At 50.2% G+C, this 20,699-nt stretch overlaps 1 protein-coding gene across 4 annotated transcripts in view; it reads right to left on the bottom strand.

Annotated features, from left to right (window-relative positions):
* HRH2 (histamine receptor H2) overlaps positions 1-17,143 on the bottom strand; it is a 55,441-nt gene extending 38,298 nt beyond the window's left edge. The window contains exon 1 of one of the 4 annotated variants that reach the window (XM_047730269.1): positions 16,971-17,143. The gene's annotated coding sequence lies outside the window, so the exon portion shown is untranslated. The remainder of the gene's footprint in view (positions 1-16,970) is intronic. The other 3 variants (XM_047730271.1, XM_047730273.1, XM_047730270.1) reach the window with 3 other exon arrangements.
* Positions 17,144-20,699: the final 3,556 nt, after the last annotated feature.

Raw genomic sequence — 20,699 nt, 5'->3', positions numbered from 1 at the left:
AAAATCCCAGAAGAAATGCTACCGGTGGTAGATTCTGTTTGCTAACTACAAGGGTGAGGCCTTCTAGAAAAGCCACTGATCTAGGGGACTGGGGACCTTCCCTTTCAAATTTTATCAAACTCAGTCCAGCACTTTGTTTTCCCTTTTCCCTGGGAAGTGAAATGAAGTTCCCCTTTCCATGTTTAAGTATCTAAGCTCCAGACACAGGGGGCTGGCATTGTGCAAGCCGGGATCAGTTAAACCTTATCTGATGGGGTTCCTCTCAGGGCCTGACGGATGAGTCTGGTCTTACAAGCAATAATTTACACTAGGAAAAGAAAACAGGATTCATCAGACAACTCCTGTCTGCCAGATCCCTCCTGGGTGATCCAGGCAGGCAACCCTGTGAAGGGGGAGAGTGGATCCTTATTCTGCAAATGTAGGCATGATAAGCGAAGGAAAGCCCCAGGGGCTGAAAGCAAGGACTCTGGGCTGATCTGGGTTCTAAGTCCAGTGCTGCCATTTCATAGCTGAAGTTGGGCACTTTCCTGAGCCTCAGTGTCCTCATTTGTAAAATCTCTAAGATAATACGCCCTCCCTCACTTGGTGGATGGGAAAATGCAGAACCTATCACCTGGCACGTGGCAGGTTCTCCCCAGATGTTATCTGTATTATTGTCTAAAGCTGTACAGCCAGGAATTAAGTATTCCATGAGCACTCTGTGTATTTACTGAGTGCCTTCCAGGTGCAGACAATATGCTGGGATCTTGGAACACAGCAGTGAGCATGACAGACACATCTAGAAGCTTCTAGTACAGTGGGGGAGCCGAACATTAGTAACTCACTGTAGAACTGTTCATTTAATTACAGTTGCATTAAGAGTTCTATGTATAAATGGGAAGTATAGAGAGATAAAAGATTATATAATGGGGGTGGGGGCTGGCCTGGTCCAGGGGTTACTGAAGGCTTCTCAAGGAAGGATATGTGAGTTGAGACGCCAGAACAGATGGAAACTCGAAGAAAATGGGGGACAAACAGGCAGAGGGAAGAGCTCACACAAAAGCTCCAGGAGGGAGATGGTGGATTTTAACCCCAGAGCCATGGGAAGCCTCAGAGGTAGAGGGGGAGTGTGCGAGAAAGGCAATGTGATGGGAGGCAGGAAGGGGTGCCCTTCCCTGCTGTCCTGTTGTCTATACCAGGAGGTGAGCTGTGGCAGTGGGGGTGGGTCTGAGCTGGGCCCTGCTGTCCACCCCCCTGTGATCCTCACAGGTTATGAGACAGAAGTCACTGGGTCCTGGAAAGGCAGTTTCTTGACTTTATGAGCCCTAATTTCTTCAAAGTTCCCCCCTATAATTGGCCATTCCAAACGTCCTAGGAGCCTGGTGTTGAGGGCTTTAGAAAGTAGTCCCAGCAGCAGACCCTCCAGAACTCTGTCCCTGTCAGGAGTCCCAAAGGTTTCTGTCAGCGGGGCAACTTCCACTCCTTAAGGAGGGAAGACAAGCCTTTAAATCTCCAGAGTGGCCATATGCACATACACCACATGGGGTGCAGAGCAAACGGGACTGAGGCCCAGCTGGTCCATCAGCACTGAAATGACCTCGGTCTTCCCTGGGGATCCTTTCTTCCCACTTACAGATGCCGGCCAAGGTGCAGCTCCATTTAAGAATGGCTGACGCCTATTACACTCCAGGAGCTCTGGGTCTCCCTGTTACCATCCCTCAGGGGCCTGGTGCAAGCTGTGAGGCTGGGGTAGGAGATCACCCCCCTTGGGGACACGGCAGGTCCCAGGCCCACACTTCAGACACAGCCCAGGCATGGCTAACAGAGGCTGTGGTGGAGACAAGAAGGGACTGTGGGAACTCGGAGGAACGAAGTTGGACTCTGTGGCTGGTGGCAGGTGACAGCTGTGTGTGTGCGCACATGACACTTTACGGAGCCTGGAAACCCCCGTTCATGTTAAGAACACTCAGACTCCTGACCCAGCCATTGTGTTTCTAGGAACTCGTCCGGTGGCTCCCCACAGCACTGACTGGGTTAGCCAAAGCTGGAAAGGGCGTGAAAGTGCAGAGGACACAAAGCAGTGAAGCCATCAAAAGACTGAGTAGGCTGTCTGGGCCCACATCGGATAGTCTCCAAACACGTGCCGAGTAGGATGGGAAAGGGGGAATGTGTGTGCGTACCCACGCATTCCGCGTGACTGCTCAGGAAGGGTACTGGGACTTGCCAAAAGGGAGCTGTTTCCTCTGGGGACCTGGGGGTTGAGCCATGGGTGGGAGAAAGTTTTTTTTTTTTTAAGATTTATTTATTTATTCAGAGAGAAAAAGAGAGAGTGAGCACGAGCCCAAGGGGGAGAGAGACTGAGAGAGAGAGAGGCAGAAAGAATCTCATGCAGATTCCACGCTGGGCGCAGAACCCAACGTGGGGCTTGATCTCGGGACCCCGAGATCATGACCCAAGCTGAAACCAAGAGCAGGACACTCAAGCAACGGAGCCACCCAGGTGCCCCATGAAACTTCTTTCACTATATGCCCTTTGGGACCTTTTGAATCTTTTTACCTCGTGTATGTATGACCGATTTGAAACCTAGCAGCTGCGAGGCTTGACAGGTGGAGAAGGGAAGGGAAGGGGCAGGGGATGCCCGGCAGAGGGAACAGCACACAGAGGGATAGAAGCTGGGTGGTCAAACCACGCTGAGGAGCAGGACTAGCTATGTGGCTGGTCAAGGGTTCCAGGCCAGGGCTGGCACTCGGTCCGCTCACTCCAGGAGCCCTCTTGCAAGAAATCCTCCACGTGAAGCTCATTGCGTTCAGGGACCATCCTCTCCCCACAATCATGGCCAGGTCTGGGAGTCAGACTGGTCATGCCGCGCCCCTCCAATGCTTCCCTGTTCTTTGCATAAAGAGGATGATGCCCGTCACACCCTGTAGGATCTGGCCTCCGCCAGCCTCTCTGGCTGATTCTTCAGGGGAAGTTGGAGCCGGGGATGGAGCTCTAGAGAGTTTGGATGTAGCAGTCAGAGAAAGACAAATACCGTATGATTTTGTTATGCGTGGAACTTAAGATACAAAACACGGGAACATAGGGGAAAGGAGGGAAAGATACAATAAGATGAAAACAGAGGAGGCAAACCATAAGAGACTCTTAACTCTAGGGAACAAAGTGAGGGCTGCTGGGGGGGAGGTGGAGTGGGGAGAGAGTCACTGGGTGATGGGCATTAAGGAGGGCACCTGATGTAATGAGCACTGGGTGTTTCACGCAAAAGATAAATCACTGAGTTCCACCTCCAAAACCAATAATGCAGTATATGTTAGTTAAATTGAATTTACATAAAAAAAATGAAAAAAAAAAAAAGTTTGGACTTAGTTCTGAAAGCAATGGATAGCCCCTGAAGCTTTAATCATCAGGCCCAAGATTACCCAGGAAACTGGTAGCCCATCTGGAAACAGGCTCTCCTGACCCGAGTCAGTGAACCGTCAGTGAGGACACGCTCCTTCCTTGTTAGCATGGACACAGCTCCTACTTCGCAACAGGCCTGGGGCTCTCTCTCTATAAGCATCAGGTCCTTTACACACTTCACCACAACATCTTGAGGCAAAAAATCTCTTCTGCATTTTACAAATGCAGGAACCAAGGCTCAGACAAGTTCAGGAACTGCCCGAAGTCTCAACACCGTTCAGTGGAAAAGTCAGGATTTGAATCCGGGTCTGTGGGACTCCGGGGTCCCTGTACTGGGCCACTGCCTGTTTATCTTCCCCAGTGGAGAAAGAGATGACCATTTGGGCTTTTCAAAGAGATGGTGTGATAGCCTTAGCATCTACAACATGAGATGCTCACTTCCTTCTTTGCAATAACATTAATATTAGTCTTTCGTCTGTGTGGTTGCAGACTTCTAGCCCCTTCCCGGCAGTGGGCAGGACATGCAGTCAAAGCCCTATAGGCAGGAAAAGGCTTCTGGGCTTCTGGTTGAGACTGTCCTTTGGAGAGAAAAGTCCTGGATACCAGTCATCTGGGCTTTGGTTCTACCTTCCATTCCTCCAGGGGCCCAAAGCCAGGGAGTGTGTTCCTTCTTCCTCAGGTGTGTCTTACTTCAAGCTTCGCACCCCCCTTGCACCCCCTTTGGCACCCCCTCTGTACAGGCTGAGAGATGAACAGATCTGAAGGTTGTCTGGAATCTGGGGCTGGTCAGGTTGGGGAGAGCCCCACCCGCTCCCAGCCAGAGAGTAAGGCGGTGGGATCAAAGTGGACAGTGATTGCTATCACTCTGGCATGGCACTGAGGGGGACACGAGCTCCACACATGGGACCACAAGCTGGGACATTGATCACTTCCATTTTCTGAGCACCTACAGACAGTTTATTCTCTCTGTGAGGCCAATATGATTATTATTCATGTTTGACAGATGGTGAAACTCAAGTGCAGGAGGCTAAGGTCACTTGTCAAGTTCACACAGCTAATAAAGAGGCAGGCAGGGCTTGGAAGCAGGCCTGGTCCCATAGTCTCCGAGCGTCCAAGACATGCACTTGGTCCAGCTCATTCTCTGACTATTTGTGCGAACAGTTCCTGTTGAGGTGTTTTCTGATCGGTGAGAGAGCCCACGCTGTTTGCCTGGCCTCTGCTAATGGTTGATGTTAGAACCCGAAGCCACACCTGGTGACAACAAAGTCCCTTAGTTATGGTTTGTCTGGGAAAGTCTTTTTTTTTTTAAATTTTTCTTTTTATAAACATGTAATGTATTATTAGCCCCAGGGGTACAGGTCTGTGAATCGCCAGGTTTACACATTTCACAGAACTCACCATAGCACATACCCTCCCCAATGTCCGTAACCCCGTGTCTGGGAAAGTCTTTATTTCGCCTTCATTTTTTGCTTCAATCAAGGTGAAGTTCACATAACAGAGAATTGACCGTTTCCAAGTGTATAATTCAGCAGCATTCAGTACATTCACAGTGTTGTGTTTCCAAAAGTTGTTCATCGCTCCAAAAAGAAACTCCATGCTCATTAAGCAGTCACTCACCTTCCCCTCTTGTCCTGGTCCCTTCGAACTACCCACCTGCTTTCTGGCTCTTTGGATTTGCCTATTCTGGATGTCGTGGCCTCAGAGTATGTGTAAAATTGGGAAGTGCAAGGCTGGGAGAGACCTCTGATTCTCTTTTCCTGCCCCTGCCTCCCTTTCATTCATGTAGATGCTCAGCTAAATCCTTAGGCATCACCCCTGGCATATTTCTTGCCTCCTCTACTTGCTCACCACGTCTCTCTCCCCACTGGAACTTGGGTGCCGTGAGGGCCAGGATCCTCTCTGTCTTGCTCCCTGACAGGCAGCTAATGAGGGCTCCATTAATACTGGCTGGACTGACTAAATGCATGTTGAAAACGAGCATCCTAACTATATAACATCCCATTTACTGGGCACTTCGAAGGTGTCAAGTGATGTTCCGAGCACCTCATATACTTTATCCCATTTAATCTCGGCAATAACTCTGTTATGTGGATTCCATTATTCACTTCCATCTTCTAGATATGAAAATTGAGGTTTATGGTGTTTTTTGTGACTTGGCCAAAGTCCACGGCCAGCAGAGGCTTGACAAGTGTGGGAAAGGCCTGGGGAAGGGCTTTTCAGGGCAGGCGTTGGACTTTGTCAAATGAAAATTCTGCCTTGGTTCTTCTGGGGGAGGTGAGACTGAGATTGCCAGTGTTTGCAGGGGGTCCCAAATCTCTGCCATCCAGGGGGCAGGGGTAAGGCGGAGAGGGCACTGGGTTGGGAATTTGGACCTTGAGTTTGAGTCCCTGGTATGACTCTGACTGTCTGTGTCACCTCAAATAAGTTCCATATCCTCAGATTCCTCAGCAGACAAGTGTGGAGATGGGCTTAGAATATCTCAAAGATTTCTTCCAATGACATTATGTATGTGTGTTATGTGTAGAGGGGGTGGAAAAGATGGGATCATGAGCTCCTTAAAGAACAACATAGGAGTGTTCTGGGTAGAAACACATTCAGCGGTCACCCTGGGGTCAAGAACCTTTCTATGGCATCCCTGAAAGGTAGTCATCCCCAATTGCCTTGCATACTTCCAATGACGGGGGACTCACTATCTCAGAAATTATTTGCCAGCGACTTACAGCCATTTAAAGATATTATAGAGCCCTACACACTCTTTGTTTTGGAGGCATAGCCCACTGCATAATAAACACATTGTAATAAATGCGTATTCCAAAGGAAAGAGAATGTGTACTTAGCTATTTAGTATAATGAGCTGCCACTGACCAGCTGTCATAGTGGCACAATTGTAGATAGCCAATTAAACATTTATTACTTGCAATTTTGTGGTTTTCTTTTTGTATTTTAGATCTGGTGTGTGTGTGTGTGTGTACGCGCGTGAGCGTGTGCACGTGCCTGTATGAGTTTGCAGACATTTTTGTAGGTTGCTTAAAGCTCTGAAGCCCTATAGAACAAAGTCCCCACTTCCAGGCAGCTCGACAGAGCTCCTCATTCTCCTGAGTTTTTGCTTCTTTATGATCAAACAGCCCTCAGGCCCTCCAACTGGACTCCTCACCATCATCACTGCCATCGCTGCCACCACTGCCCTGCCCATCACTGCTGCCGTCAGTGTCCTTGCATCCTCATCTCCAACGCCAAATCGCCTTCCCTCTACCTTCAGCCCCCACCGTCACAGGAGCTGGGCCGCAGAAGCTGCCCACGCCAACATGGGATCCCCATCCCTCTCTGTTCTTCTCTCCCCCAGCCTCACTCCAGGTTTTGCCCTTCTGACAAGGTACAACTTGCTCCTACAGGTGACAGTCCTGCAGCTGGCAGGGTCACCTTAACGATGGCGGCAGCAAACAGCCAGCATTGGCCACGAATGTTCACATACATGGGCTGTCTTACATAATGCTCTCTGTCCTCTCCCACTTTTCATGGCCCCTCCATGTGCCCATGGCCTCCTTTTGGGTCCTGTAGGATTACACTGTGGAGCAGGTGGGGCAGTCGCTATTACCCCATTTTGCAAATGTGGCACAGAGAGGCCAGCTGCCTAGGTGAGGTCACACAGCTGGTCAGAGGCGGGTAGAGCTGTCTGTTGCTCATTCCCCACAGCTTACCCTGTCCCATACCTCCTGTGTTTCTCTTTTTTTCTTTCTTTCTTTCCTTCTTTCTTTCTTTCTTTCTTTCTTTCTTTTGTAACATATTTATTTGACAGAGAGAGAGAGAGAGAGAGAGAGTGAGAGAACACACAAGCAGGAAGGAGAGAGAGAAGCAGGTTCCCCACTAAGCAGGGAGCCTGATGCGGGGTTCGATCCCAGGACCCTGGGATCAGGACCTGAGCCGAAGGCAGATGCTTAACTGACTGACCTACCCAGGCACCCTACCTCCTGTTTCTCAAACCTCATTCGCTCACGCACCACCTCCAGGATCCTTTCCAAACCCACAAAATACCAGTCCTGTTTTTTTATGCAATATTTTTCTCGGAAGTGATTGAATTGATTGCAAATGGGATTGTTTCATCATTGCAATCACCAACAGGATCACCTTCCTTCAAATAGGTCACCCTGAAACTTAACGTGGCAATTAACAAACGTTACACTCCACGTGGCCACTGCTGCGCCAAGAGCCAGCCTCTAGGCAGACTGGCCTGGCTGGAGAGGTGTTTAAGTGGGACGGCCACCAAACTGATACTTTCCCTTGGATGCAGACAGGAAGGCTTGGAGGACTGAAAAGGGAACCCTCTCTCCGCTGGTTGGGCAGCATGTTGACATCTGTGTGGCTGACCACTCCTGTCCATGCCCGGACCCCAGGGCTGCCTGCCCCACCCTCGAGGAAACATCTGGCTCATGCAGGAAGCCCCCATTGTGCCATGGAAAGGAGCCAGGGACCTCTGCGAGGCTCGGTTTTCCATCTGGGCATGGGCATGGTACTATAGTGTGCAGTGCTGGGAAGAGGAGCTGTGACATAAAGACAAGCCTGGAAGTGAGGTGGCGGCCTTAGCAAGTGTCCCTCCCTTCCCCACGGCCATTCTCTGCTCTTCTCTCAGAAACCCTGGTCTTGGAGTCCTGCCTTTTCTGGGAGAGAAGGCACCCCAGCTGGCCAGATGGGGAGAAGGAATGAGCACTGTGGGTCTCCGCGGGGACAGTCTGGGTGCCGGGCAGCTCCTGGTGATCCCAGGACAACCTGCCAGGCCAGGGGGGACGCTGTGTCAGTTAGCAGGCTTCTCCCCCTGGCCCGGCCCTTAGCACTTCTTCCTCTTGGCCTCCCCGCCCCAGTGAAACAAAGGGTGCTTCCCAGCAGGTGTAGTGCGTTCTAATTCCAGCTCCAATACTTACCAGTGAGGCAATTCTGGCCAGGAGACCTGGCTCGGAGCCCCAGTTTCCCTTCCCATGAAATGGGGACAATAACCTCAACCGCACAAGCCTTGCCAAGAGGCTTGCAGGCTTCAGAGCAAGGCACTTCTAGAACTTTCCCCACTGCTTCTCTCCATGGCCAAGGCAAGCAGTGGTGTGGTGTCGTCTCCCTGCCTCAGATGCCTCAAGGGGCAGAATGGAAATGACAAGAGTTTCTATGTTGTCTGACTGTTGTCAGGAAGAAACGGGCAAAAGTGGGCAAAGTCCCGGTAGTTGGGGCTCAGTGGGTGTGAGCCCTCTACTTGCTTACACACAGCACAGGGCTTGACCCAGAGCCCATCTCCCTCTAGCTCCCCACTGGGCTCTGGCCTGCCCTGTCCCTTCTCCTTCCATGACCTCAGCATGTCTCCTTTCTTAGCTACGTCCCCTGGTAGCACCCCGAGCTCCTAGCCTCTGCCCTAGGGGGCCAAGCCATGACTCTTCAATATCTGACCTAAGTCCCAGGCATCCCGGAGACGCCCAATCCAGTTACAGAACAAACTGCAGCTTTCACTGTGTTCTTTATGACAGCTGAATACTGGAAATGACCGTGATGTATTTAAAACTAGAAGACTGGTGGAGAAATTTTGTCGTAATGGAATCCTGATAGCTATTACTGTAACACTTTGGAAACTATGAAATAGTAAAAAAAATGTTTATCTTTAAGTAATAAAAAGCAAGATTGAAATTGTATCTAAGAGACGATTATAACTAAGAACTCCTACCCTGTCAACCTACAGGGGAAAAAAACAGCCAACATTTATGTCTAGAAGGGCAGACTGGCTGGGAATAGTGGTTTTCTTTGGATGGTGGTATGACTTATTACGTCTTCTTTCAAATTTCCTTATTCCAACTTTTCTACATTGAGAATTAATTCTACGGTGACTAAAAAGAACACAAAGATGCAGAATTGTGTATGCTGTACTTCACTTAAGTCAAAAACACTCAGATATATATATATACACACACACATATATTATAGTGCGTATATTTTTGCACAAAGAAAATTTGGAAGGATACATCATAACAAACAAAAGTGACCGACCTCTTCTTTTGAGAGGGGACTGGGCAGATGCGGACCAGGGTGGAGTGAGGATCTCCCTGAAGACCTTTGTATATTGTACTTCTGACCGCATGGATGTTTTTTCTAACCAGAAAGTGAAAAGAAAAAGAAAACATAACTACCTAATAAACATTTAGCAAAAGCAGTATTTTCCCAAATGGGCTCTGCGGACATTTGTTGAAGTTCCTACTTAAAAAACAAAAAACAAAAAAACGAATTTGTGCCTGAAGTACAGGATCTTAATGGTGCACTTAACGGAGCCTGTCAGCAAGCGCTGGGACTGAGAGAGACTGGGGATTGGAGGGCTCTCAACAAGCCACATAAGATCCCAGAGGCCAATCCCCCTCTGCCCTCTTTTTCCCACGGAGCCTACCCAAAGAGTCATGCTCCCAGGACCAGTTTAGGGAGCGCAGGGAAAGGGAAAGCTAGGAGGATGGTCGTGTCTCCCTGAGCCAGGCAGGGTGTGTGTGAACAGTCTATACCCACTGTGGGACTGTGGGGTATGGGCATGGTGACCCAGAAAGAGGACGCCTGCACTGGCCAGAGGGGTGGTCACTGTGGTCACTCTGGGCCTAGCACCACCAGATGGCCACATTCTTCAAAAGAACCTGGAAATCTGGATTTTAAATGAAATCTTCTGCCTATAAAATAAAATATCCAAGCTTTTCAATGCAATCTCTCTCTCTCTCTCTTTTTCTAATATCTTATGGTTCCCTGCAAAAGTCCTCCACCACCTGTGGGCTAGGAGCTCAGTGTGTCGTTGATGTTCTCAGAAAGCCAGGTCAGCCCTGAGGATTTATTTCCTTTTCTAGCCACCCACCCTCTTTCATGATTGCTTTGAGAATTTTGCCCCAGATCAGCATCAAACTCATTGGCCCATTGCTCAGGGGAGTTTGCTTTCCTCCTGCTTGAAAACTGGGCTGACATCCATCTGTCTCTGCCCCGTGAGTGTGGGAAGGAGCCTGGGAGAGGGTGACTAACCCTAGCAACCAGCCTTCTCAGGGGGAGTGAATGCTCTTCATCAGGCAGTGACAGTCTTTGGCACTGTTGCTGGACTCCTGCTCTGGGCTCTAACAGCCCTCTGATGTCTCCATCCCTCCTGCCCTCTTCAGCCTTAGTTTTCCTTCCTCTCCTGCCATCACGCCCTCTGTGCACCAGCCTGCCAGAAAGTCTCATCCTTCAACTCTCCATATTCTCGCACCTCAGTGCCTTTGCACATCCCGATCCCTGGGTTGGGATCACCCTCTCCTGCTGCTGCTTCTACCATCCAACCCTCAGGCAGCTGGACAGTGACATACCCAAATGGCAGCTCCTTGTGCCCTCTCTGTTGTAGCCAGCACCCCAGGAGGCTGGCATCCACTGTTCCTGCGTTGGTCATTATTTAGTCTCCCATTTCTCCTGTGACCCACACCCTTCTCACATGCTTTCACCTTCCAAACAGCTTTTAAATCTGTCCCCTTCTCTCCCACTGCAGTGTTCCAGCTTCTGTCCCAGCCGGGCTGTCCTGACTGTTCCAGATCTTGGCTCTCCTGTCAGCCCCACCTGCCTCCACATTATCTGGGGAAAGGACATTTTAGAAAACACGACCTGGTCACCTCTACCCTCTGCTTGAAATCCTTGTGTCGCTCCCCAGCCTACAGGACAGAGTTCAGACTCCTCGGTTTGGCATTGCGGGGTCCAGCCCTGTCGACTCCTCTGTTACCTCTTTCCGATGCCCCTTGCGCCTCCGGCAAAACCTAGCTATCCTGTGTGCTCTGAGCACATCTGGAGGTTTTGCAGCTCTGTGTCTTTGTACACCTCTTTCTCCACCTGGAACACTCTTTGTCTACCTGCAGCCCTCCCCATTCACCTCTGCCTCCAGCTCTGTGAATCCTGTCCTGATTCCCCCAGGGTAGCAGGTTTGGAAGTTAGATTATTCTCGAAGCAAAGGTGGATGATTCCCAAGCTGAAAGTGGCTGGGGTGTCCAGTCCCAGCTGGAGCTGTTGACAATGCTACCTGCTGCTCCTGTAGGTTGGGCGCCAGGTCAAGGCCGCCACATGTTCCTGGAGACTGTTCCCACAGGGCTGGCGATAATCAGCCATGCCGCCTGCTCCAATCTGTGACCAACTTGGCTCCAGCCACCTTTCCCTCACTGCCCCGGCGCCAGGCCCACGCCCTCCTGGCAGCGCTGCCACACGGAAGCTGGCATCAAAGACGGACAGAGTCAGAAAGGCTCTACAAGATCAGCCAGTGTGCCCCTGACTGGATTGCAGTTGGAGAAGCTGGGGCCCAGAGAGTGACAGTGGCTTGCCCAGGGTCACACAGTGATGAAAGGTGTAGTCATGCCTGGAGCCCAGTTCTTCCAGATCATATCAGATAGTTTAAAAAAAAAAAAAATCGAAGGAAACCTTGAGATGTGCTAGCAAGGGCCTGGGGAGGAGTGCCTTGAAATTGACCAGACAGGGCAGGCCTCCCTGAGGCTGACCCCAGGGGCCGAGGCAGAGGAAAACAACCCCTGGCGAGGACTTTAGTGGGGACCAGCTTGCCGTTTTGGTCTGAGCAAGGTGAGTGAGCAGAGATGCAGTCAAAAGCAGAGCCTGCTCATGGTCACGTGGGGCCTCATAGACCCTGGGAGGGTTTGCATTTTAGTCCATGTAATGGAACAACACAATGGAGTTTTGGCTCTGATCTGAGCAGACAGTTCTGCAAACATATACAGATGGCCAACACACACCTGAAAATGTTCAAATGAATGTTCAAATTCATCAGCCATCGGGGGAATGCAAATCAAAATCATAGCGATATCATGTCGTACTCAAAGAATCCAAAAGTTGGGTACTTAGGGTTGGTGAGGATGAGAAAAAACTTGAATCCTCATACACTGCCAGTGGGGATGTCAAAGGTTCAGCTGCTGGGGCACCTGGGAGGTGCCCTCGGTTAAGCGTCCCACTCTTGATCGGCTCAGATTGTGATCTCAGGGTCATGAGATCGAGCCCTGCACAGGGCTCCAAGCTCAGCACACAGTCTGGGTAAGACTCTCCTTCTCCCTCTGCCCCTCTACCCCTCTACCCACTCATGCGTGCGCGCGCTCTCTCTCTCTCTCTCTCTCTCAAATAAATAAGTCTTTTTTTTTTTTTTTTTTTAAGTTTCAGCTGCTTTTGGACTGCCTGGGTGGCTCGGTCATTAAGCGTCTGCCTTCAGCTCAGTCATGATCCCAGGGTCTTGGGATCGAGCCCCACATTGGGCTCCCTGCTTCAGGTGAGCCTGCTTTTCCCTCCCTCTGCCTGCTGCTTTCCCTGTTGTGCTCTCTCTCTCTCTCTCTCTGTGTCAAATAAATAAATAAATAAAATCTTAAAAAAAAAAAGTGTTAGCTGCTTTGGAAAACACTCTAGTAGTTCCTCAAAAGGTTAAACATTGTATTCTTACATGGTTTAGTAATTCTACTCCTAGGTTCATCCCCAGGAGAAATGAAAAGATAAAATGTCCTCAAAATCAGTACATAAATGTTCATAGCAGAATTATTTATAATAGCCAAAAAAGTGGAAACAAGCCAAATGCCCATCAACAGAATGTGGTGTATCCATAAATGGAATATTATTTTGGCCACAACAAGGAATGACGTATTGATACATGTTACATGCAACATGGATGAAATTTGAAAACATGCTCAGTGAAATAAGCCAGACACAAAAGGACATCTATTATTCCATATAATCATACATTACATGATTCCATTGATAGGAAATGTCCAGAAGAGGTATATCTCTAGACACAGAAAATAGATTAGCGGCTCCCAACCTTGGGTAGGAGTGGGGATGGATTGGGGAATGACAGTTAATGGGTACAAAGTTTCTTTTGGGGGCGATAAAAATGAGATCTGGACTTAGATCGTGGTGATGGTTGCACAGCATACTGAAAAACAGTGACCCATACACTTTAAACGGGCGAGTTTTAGGTCATATGAATTATGACTCTATGAAGCCTTAATTCTGTTTTGAAAGGCCACTCTGGTTGCTGTTGGGGGCAGAGTAGCAGCAAGGAGGTCAGGCACCAACAATGCGATCATAGGCTTAGAGTGTCCAGTGCAGAGGAGGGACACAGTGACTGTGTGCATGGCTCGCACAGGCTGATCCCTGTTCAGGAATGTCCTTCTCTTCTTATCCAGGCTTTTAAAACCCTGCACTGTTGACATTTTGCGCAGGATCATTCTTCTGTACAGAGGTACAGTGGGATGGGAATCACGGGATGAACAGCCGCACCCCTGCGCCACTCGCCAGCAGTCAGCACATCCCCCCACCACAGCTGCAACAATCAAAAGTACCTCCTAGAGGACTAACTGACCCCAACGGAGAACTGCTGCTCTAACCTCTTTTGCTTAGCTGCTGAATTCTTGAGTACCCTTCCAGGATCATTTCCCTTATTGTCTCTTCTGGGGAGCCTTCATCCTTCATTCTCCAAAGTTGCCCAGTTTCTTTCTTTCTTTCTTTTTTTTAAGATTTTATTTATTTATTTGACAAACAGAGATCACAAGTAGGCAGAGAGGCAGGCAGAGAGAGAGGAGGAAGCAGGCTCCCTGCTGAGCAGAGAGCCCATGCGATGCGATGCGAGGCTCCATCCTAGGACTCTGGGATCATGACCTGAGCCAAAGGCAGAGGCTTTAACCCACTGAGCCACCCAGGCGCCCCTAAAAGTCGCCCAGTTTCTTAAACAAAGCCCCATCACAGCCCTGATCGCACCATGCACGCTCCACTCTCCCCCACAGCTGTGTAGACATGGCACCTTACGCACTTTGGGTCCCCAGCATCAAGTACAAAACCTTTGGCCCTTTGGAGGTTGCTATGGACACATTGCCTCACCTGCCAAGTGCAGAGGTGCACTGCCTGCCTCCCCCAGGGTTTCCGTGATTAGTGCTCAAATGTGGGTTAACTGATCTGTCCACCCCTCTTGACTCTGGGTAGGAGGGTAGGTTCCAGATCCAGATGGCCTGGGTGGCCTGGGTTTGCTGTGGGACACTGGGCAAGTGACTGAGTTTTCTGACTTTTGGTTTCTTCTCTGTAAAATGGGGGTACTGATAATGCCCACCCTGTAGGGTTATCATAAACACATAGCAAGAACACAACAAATGTCAGATACTCTTGGTGATAATAATTTACTATTCTTTCTTTTTTCTGAGGGGCCTTCCAGGATTCAACACAGAGGTGGCCTTGTCACTGGTAGGTGTCGCTTTGTGAGCCCTGTCCTGGATGCTGGCCAAAAGGAGGTAGGGGTGGGTCCACTAGGAGAATATTACAAAAAATATGGAAAGTTCAGAAATTATAAAGAGTCAGGGAACAAACTTCCCATAATCCTGCCACCCTCAGGCATATACAATCAACACTCTTTGGTCTGTTTCCTTGTAGTCTTTTTTCTAAGTGCTTGCCACGAATCTGTGACCATACCCTATATATGCATATGCATATGCATATCCTTATTCATTAAAAACTCTCCATTTTCTGTAGTCACATGGCTGTCCCATAATTTACTTAATTGATTCCCTACTGGACATTTAGGCACTCTCTGATTGTTGATGAATACCTTGCATTTGAAAGAACTTTGCTCATACTCCCATCATTTCATTTGGATGTCCTCCTTGCTTTTAAAACATTTTTGGCAAAGAGACCTCTCTAGCCTGCTGGGACACCCATTTTCCCATAGCTAGGCATCCATTTTCTCATCATCATGGATTTCCTCCCCCAGGCTGAGCTAAATCCTTGGGATTGTGCCTTAATCCTGTTTCCCCTTCTGGGGACATTGGTGGAGATGGACCACAGCTGGCCTTGTCTTCTCCTTGGATGCATCAGCTGGGAGGGTCAGTTTATTTAGTCAACAGTGGATGGAGAATGAAAAGGAGAAGCAGCCTAGGCCAAGGTTAATGGGGACGAGGTTAACTGGGACAAGGTGGTAGAAGAGAAGCTGGCTGGCTGGGGTTAGCCGGCCTCATATCAGCTTCCTATATGCTGTTGACTAGTGACCTTCCTTCCTTCCAGATCCCTAAAGAAATCACCAGGCAAAGGTACCCCAACCCCGTTGCCAGACTCAGACCCACTTTCTCCTGTGTACATAAACAGCAGCTCTTCCTAGTACACGTAGAACAAGAAACCAGTGCTGCCTGGGCCCCAGCCAGGTGCCAGGTCGCATGCTAGACACCTTCCAGACTCCTACTTTGGAGCCGGTGTGGTACCATCCGAGGTGCTTGGAAGGAGACAGATCTGGAACCAATCCCAGCATAGGCACGTCCTACCAGTGGGACTGTGTGGAAGCAATTTGCCCCTGTGAGACTCGGTTTCCTTGTCTGTAATTTTGGGGTTTAACGGCACCACCTTCCCAGGATCCTTGTGGAGACTAGATCCCATACTGTACACACAGCACCCCAAGTACCAGGCCTGCACAGAGCAAGAGCAGGAGAAATGTTATTTTCTCATTCCATTCAACTCTCATCATATCTCTTGGTCAAAGATGTCAATAAATGTTATCTGTCTCATTGCCTTTTATAACCGCCAGCGACGGGGCACTCATTAGTATTAATTTGTAACTTCCCATTACCAATAAGATACCGAAGCTCAGAGAGATTTCACCAGGAGGTTTTCAGGGCAGAAACTGTTATCTCACAGATTTCATGTCTCAGAGAACCATCAGGATGGTGTCTGGAGTGGAAGGGGGGTGCCCCCCACCCCAATTCCCGGGCCCTGTTTTATGCCCAGCTGGGCCACTGGCTACCTCGGGCAAAGGAGACCAGAGAGGACCTGCCCCCCACAAATGAGTTCCCAGGAGGCAACGAGAACCAGGACTCTGGCCATTGAAGTTAGGGTATGACAGCTGCCATTGGGGGACACCACAATCTGTACTTTACTGACCCACCTTCCAATCCTTAGAGCCTTCTCAAAGGGCCATTAGCGTCCCCACCCCAATTCACGGGATGGGAAACTGAGGTTCATATAGTCAAGGTCAACTGCAGTTACTTAAGTGAGCAGGCCGGGATTCCCAGCGGATGCCACTTGCCCAGCTCATCCCATAGGCAAATCCTGCCTGTCCTTGGTACGGGGACATAGGGCGGCAGCCCAGGAGGGCGAAGGCCAGATACCTGGGCTCCCCGAGGAACTCCGCGTCCCCTTCCCGCCCACCCCCAACCTTCTACTGGCTTTCCTAAAGCAGAATGTCGCTCCATGCTCCCGCAGACACAACGCCTCTAGAAATGCCACCGCTCAGAGCCGGGGTCAAAACAGCGACTGTTTCGGTGCAAGTGGACTTTCCAAATCCACCCCCACGCGGGCAGAGGGAACAACACGCCGGACCCCACGCCCGGAGCACAGCTTCGGAACCGGGGCTGCATCCCGTCCTTGCAACGCCCCCTTGGCGCGCGCACGACCCCCGCGGGTCACAAAGGAGGAAACTGAGGCTCGCAGGCGGAGAGAATCGTTCAAGGTCAGGCGCAGTCTGCAAGCCGCGGGGGGGCCGGAGCTCGCACTCGGGGTCAGGGTCACCACGGCGGTGGCGACCCCACCCGAGCCGAGGCCCCGCGGGGAGGCGGCGGCCGCGTTACCTTGAGCTGCTGCAACGTGGGGCTCCGGCTTCGGCTCTGGGCTCGCCGGCGTCCTGCAGTCGCGCCCGCTCGGCTCCGGGCAGGGATGGAGCGGGTGCCCCGCCTGCGCCCCGCGCCCCGAGCCTCGCGCCCACTTCCTCGTCCCCGCCCCCAACTCGCTCCTCCTCGCTCTCCGCCCCTCCCGCCCTCCCTCCCTTCCCTCTCCCGGGCTCTCCTGCTCCCTTCTTTCTCTCCCTCTCTCCTCCCCTCCTCCGTGCACAGCACACTCTCTCTTCCTTCGCTCTGCTCCCTCCCCACAGTCCCTCTCCCCCGCGCTCCCCCACTTTCCCCTAGACCTTTCCTTCTCTCCCTGGCTCTGACGCGGCCCCTTCCTCTTTCTTTCTGTCACACTACTGTCTTTCTCTTCTTTCCCCGCCTTACTTCCACCCACCCCTCTCCACCCCCAGCCCTGTCTGGGACCCAGCCTCCAGTAGTGAGGTAAGAGTAGAAGGAGACTCCCAGCTGTGGCCCCTCGGGATCTGGTGGCACCTCTGCCCAGCACCCTGCTACCTGGAATCAGCCTACAGGAGAAAAAGGACTCGTTGCCTGGGAAAAGTCTGGATAATCCTGCGATCTGCGGAACTTCAGAAAACCCCAGGGAGGGTTTGTTCTAGTTGGAGGAAGGGGTGGAGAAAGAGAAGATGTAGAGAGGAGGGTCTTGAGAAAGGGGCTTTTGGGGATGGAAAATGGAGGCTTAGATGGGGAAACCTATCTCTTAAATATCAAGATGGCAAGGCTGCTGTACTAAGGGTGCAGACGTGGGTGGAGGGACCTGGGTGGGCAGGATGGCCAAGGGCATTGTGCCAGGCCTGGGGTAGTCAGCCCAGGGTAGGAGAGACAAGTGGTCAGATGGGCTGCCCCTTGTTGCCTGGGGAGCCTGACACGAGGAAGGGAGTGTGCACAGGAGCTTGGCAAAGGAGAGCAGAAGGACGCCAGCTCAGGGGAGCAGACATTTCAGAGGCGTGTTCATGGTGATTGACACGCCACCCTAAGCCATTCTGGCACTATGGGCCTGGCCCTGTGCCTATGGGCTGAGATGCAGACTAGGGCCCTGGAGCTAGTCCCCTGGAGCTCCGAGGTCACAGTTTCTGGAGGAGGATGTGGAAGGCCGTGCATCCAGGTCACCAGTATCTTGGAATGATCACAGGAGCCTCCAGGAGGATCTGGGGCACTCCTGCTTGCTTGCCTACAATCTACAAAGCCTCATAGGTCATCTCTTAAAAAGTGTAAATCAGATCACGCCTCTCTGTACTCCCTGCTTGAAACCCTCCCATGACTTCCTGTTGTAGTTAGGATAAAATCCAAGTACTCTATCACTGCCAACGTGATCTGATCTTATGTCTCACCATGTTCTGCCTCATTCCGTGTGCCTCAGCCACAGCCACTTCCTACTTGTGCCGGAATGGGCCACGCTGGACCATACCACAGACCATTTGCACTGGCAGTTCCTTCTTCTGAGATTGCTCTTCCCCCACATCTTCCTGGGTGCTCAGATGAGGCTGCATGGCCTAGTCGTCTTACCCAAAGCAGTCACCTCCTTGCCACTGTGCTTTTCACATCATGAAAACACTTACCAGTGTCTAGAACTTTTCATTTTAATGCTTATTGTCTGCTTTACCGCTCCACAATGTAACCAGTGTTCATATCCTCCCCTGAGCCTCCAGGGAGCCTGGAGCCCATTACTGTAGCTGGATATACCACTAAATGTCCAACAGATGTTGGTTGAATAAGTGAATGAATAAACACTATAATGAATGTGTTTAGAAAAAAGAAAAGGTGTGACTGACCCTGCCAGGGGAAAAAAGATTGTCTTGAGATAGGAGTGGAGAAGTGGGGAGGGCCGCAGGCCTGGAGGAAACAGCATGAAGACAGGTGCAGGGTATTAGCTAACCTGGAGCATTTGGGGAGTTCTGCCTGGTCGGTCACCCAGCAGAAACCCAGCAGAAAGCCCTGGTGGGGCTTTGAGGACACCTCAGGGATGCCAGTTAGGACTTGATCTTGTGAGCAATGGAAGCTGTGGCAGGTTTTGGGGGGCTGCAAAGTCTGGGGTGTGTATTCTGGAGAAGAGAAGGCTCCAGCAACCTCTGTCTCTAGAAAGGGCTCTCTGGGGGAGCAGATGAGACTCTAGCACTTGGACCAATGGTAGAAATAGAATGAGACAGATTTGGACTCTGTAAAGAATTTTTTTAAGGATCTGTAAAGGGAAATGTGCTCTGTGTGGGTGAGATTATGGTCCTCTCCTATTCGGTGCTCCTCCCAGAGAAAGGATGCCATGTCTGTGACCTCTTTAGCCACTGAACTGGGAGAAATGATGCATCTTTGTTGTTGTAAGTCAGTAAATGTTGGGATGGTTTGTAACAAAGCAATGAATTGGATAAGGGGCCTTGAGGAGTATCAGTTCCTATCTCTGAGCCCATTTCTTTGACCATTAAGTAAGAATAACAACAATATCTGTTCAAAGAGTTTTGATGAGGCTCAGATGAAAAAAGAAATGGAGAGTGCATTCATTCATTCATTCATTGATTCAACACAGGGCGACCAGACCTACTATGTTTCAAGCCCTGGGTTAACCCTGGGATACTGCAATGAACCAGATAGGTGAGGGTCGGAAATGTAAGGAGGAAAAAGACAATGAACAAGGCAGATAATTTCAGCTAAAGATAATTGTTGCCTGGAAAGCAAAGCAGGGTAATGTAATTGAGAGTGACGGGGGGCAGTGCTTTGTTCACGACGATTAGGGAAGGACTTTCTTAGCCTGTGACGTTTGAGCCCAGGCGTACATGATGATATCGGGGAGCAGTGTTCTATGTAGGGGAAGCAGTAAGTACAAATGCCCCAAGGTAGGGAGAAGTTCATGGTGGCTGAGTGCATGAGGGAGAAGGAAGATGTTTGGAGATGGTGTTGGTGCAAGGCCATGGTGAGGTGAATGGATTTAATCCTAAATGAAATGGAGCCAAGGAGGGATTTCAACAGGGAAGCGATACCCTTATACTCTATCAAGCAAATTAGTACTGGAGTTATTGCTGGAGTCCATTCCTGGTTGGTCCCCCCACAGGCTGGGATAACATTTGCAACCCTTTCCAGCTCTCAGAGTTTCCAGTTCTGTATTCGTTCAGAAAAACCTTTGGAAACTACTAAACATGATCATAGAAGGAGTCATTATAACTAAGAGGCTCCCCACCTTGCAAAAGCGTTTGGGATCTGATAGCCTAAATGTTCTCCTTGCTCTGAATACTTAATAAAAACTATCTTTCAAAGGGAATGGAAGAAGCTTCTTATTCTGAGAAAACCCAAACCACTATTTGACCAAAATAGAAAAAAAAAAAAAAAGTGCCTTCTTTGGATGAGTAATCTCTGCCGAGTCTGACAGCTTAAAATTGAAAAAAAAAAAAATTGCAACAATTAAGATAACAAGTGACAAGGCATAGTGATGATAACATTTACTCGAGTGGTCTGCGGAAAATTCCGGTGAAACCCACTGGGTTTTGTCATAAGTTATTTCTCATCTCTGTCCTGGGCTCTGGGGTGGCTCTGGGTTTGCGGTAGGGCACCCGAGACCGCCACTGGGATGTGTGGGGTGTAGAGTTTCTTGGCTGGTGTGCGCTCTGAGTCTTGAGAGAGGCTTTGGAAAGGTTGCGGGGCTGGGAGTCCCCGGATGGATGAGGTTGGTTCCTGCCTTACCACGACTAC

The sequence above is a fragment of the Lutra lutra genome, chromosome 5, assembly GCF_902655055.1.
Source record: "Lutra lutra chromosome 5, mLutLut1.2, whole genome shotgun sequence".
NCBI classification, from domain to species: domain Eukaryota; kingdom Metazoa; phylum Chordata; class Mammalia; order Carnivora; family Mustelidae; genus Lutra; species Lutra lutra.
The sequence above is the reverse complement of the archived record's forward strand: the minus strand, read 5'-3'. Positions and strand labels throughout refer to the sequence as shown.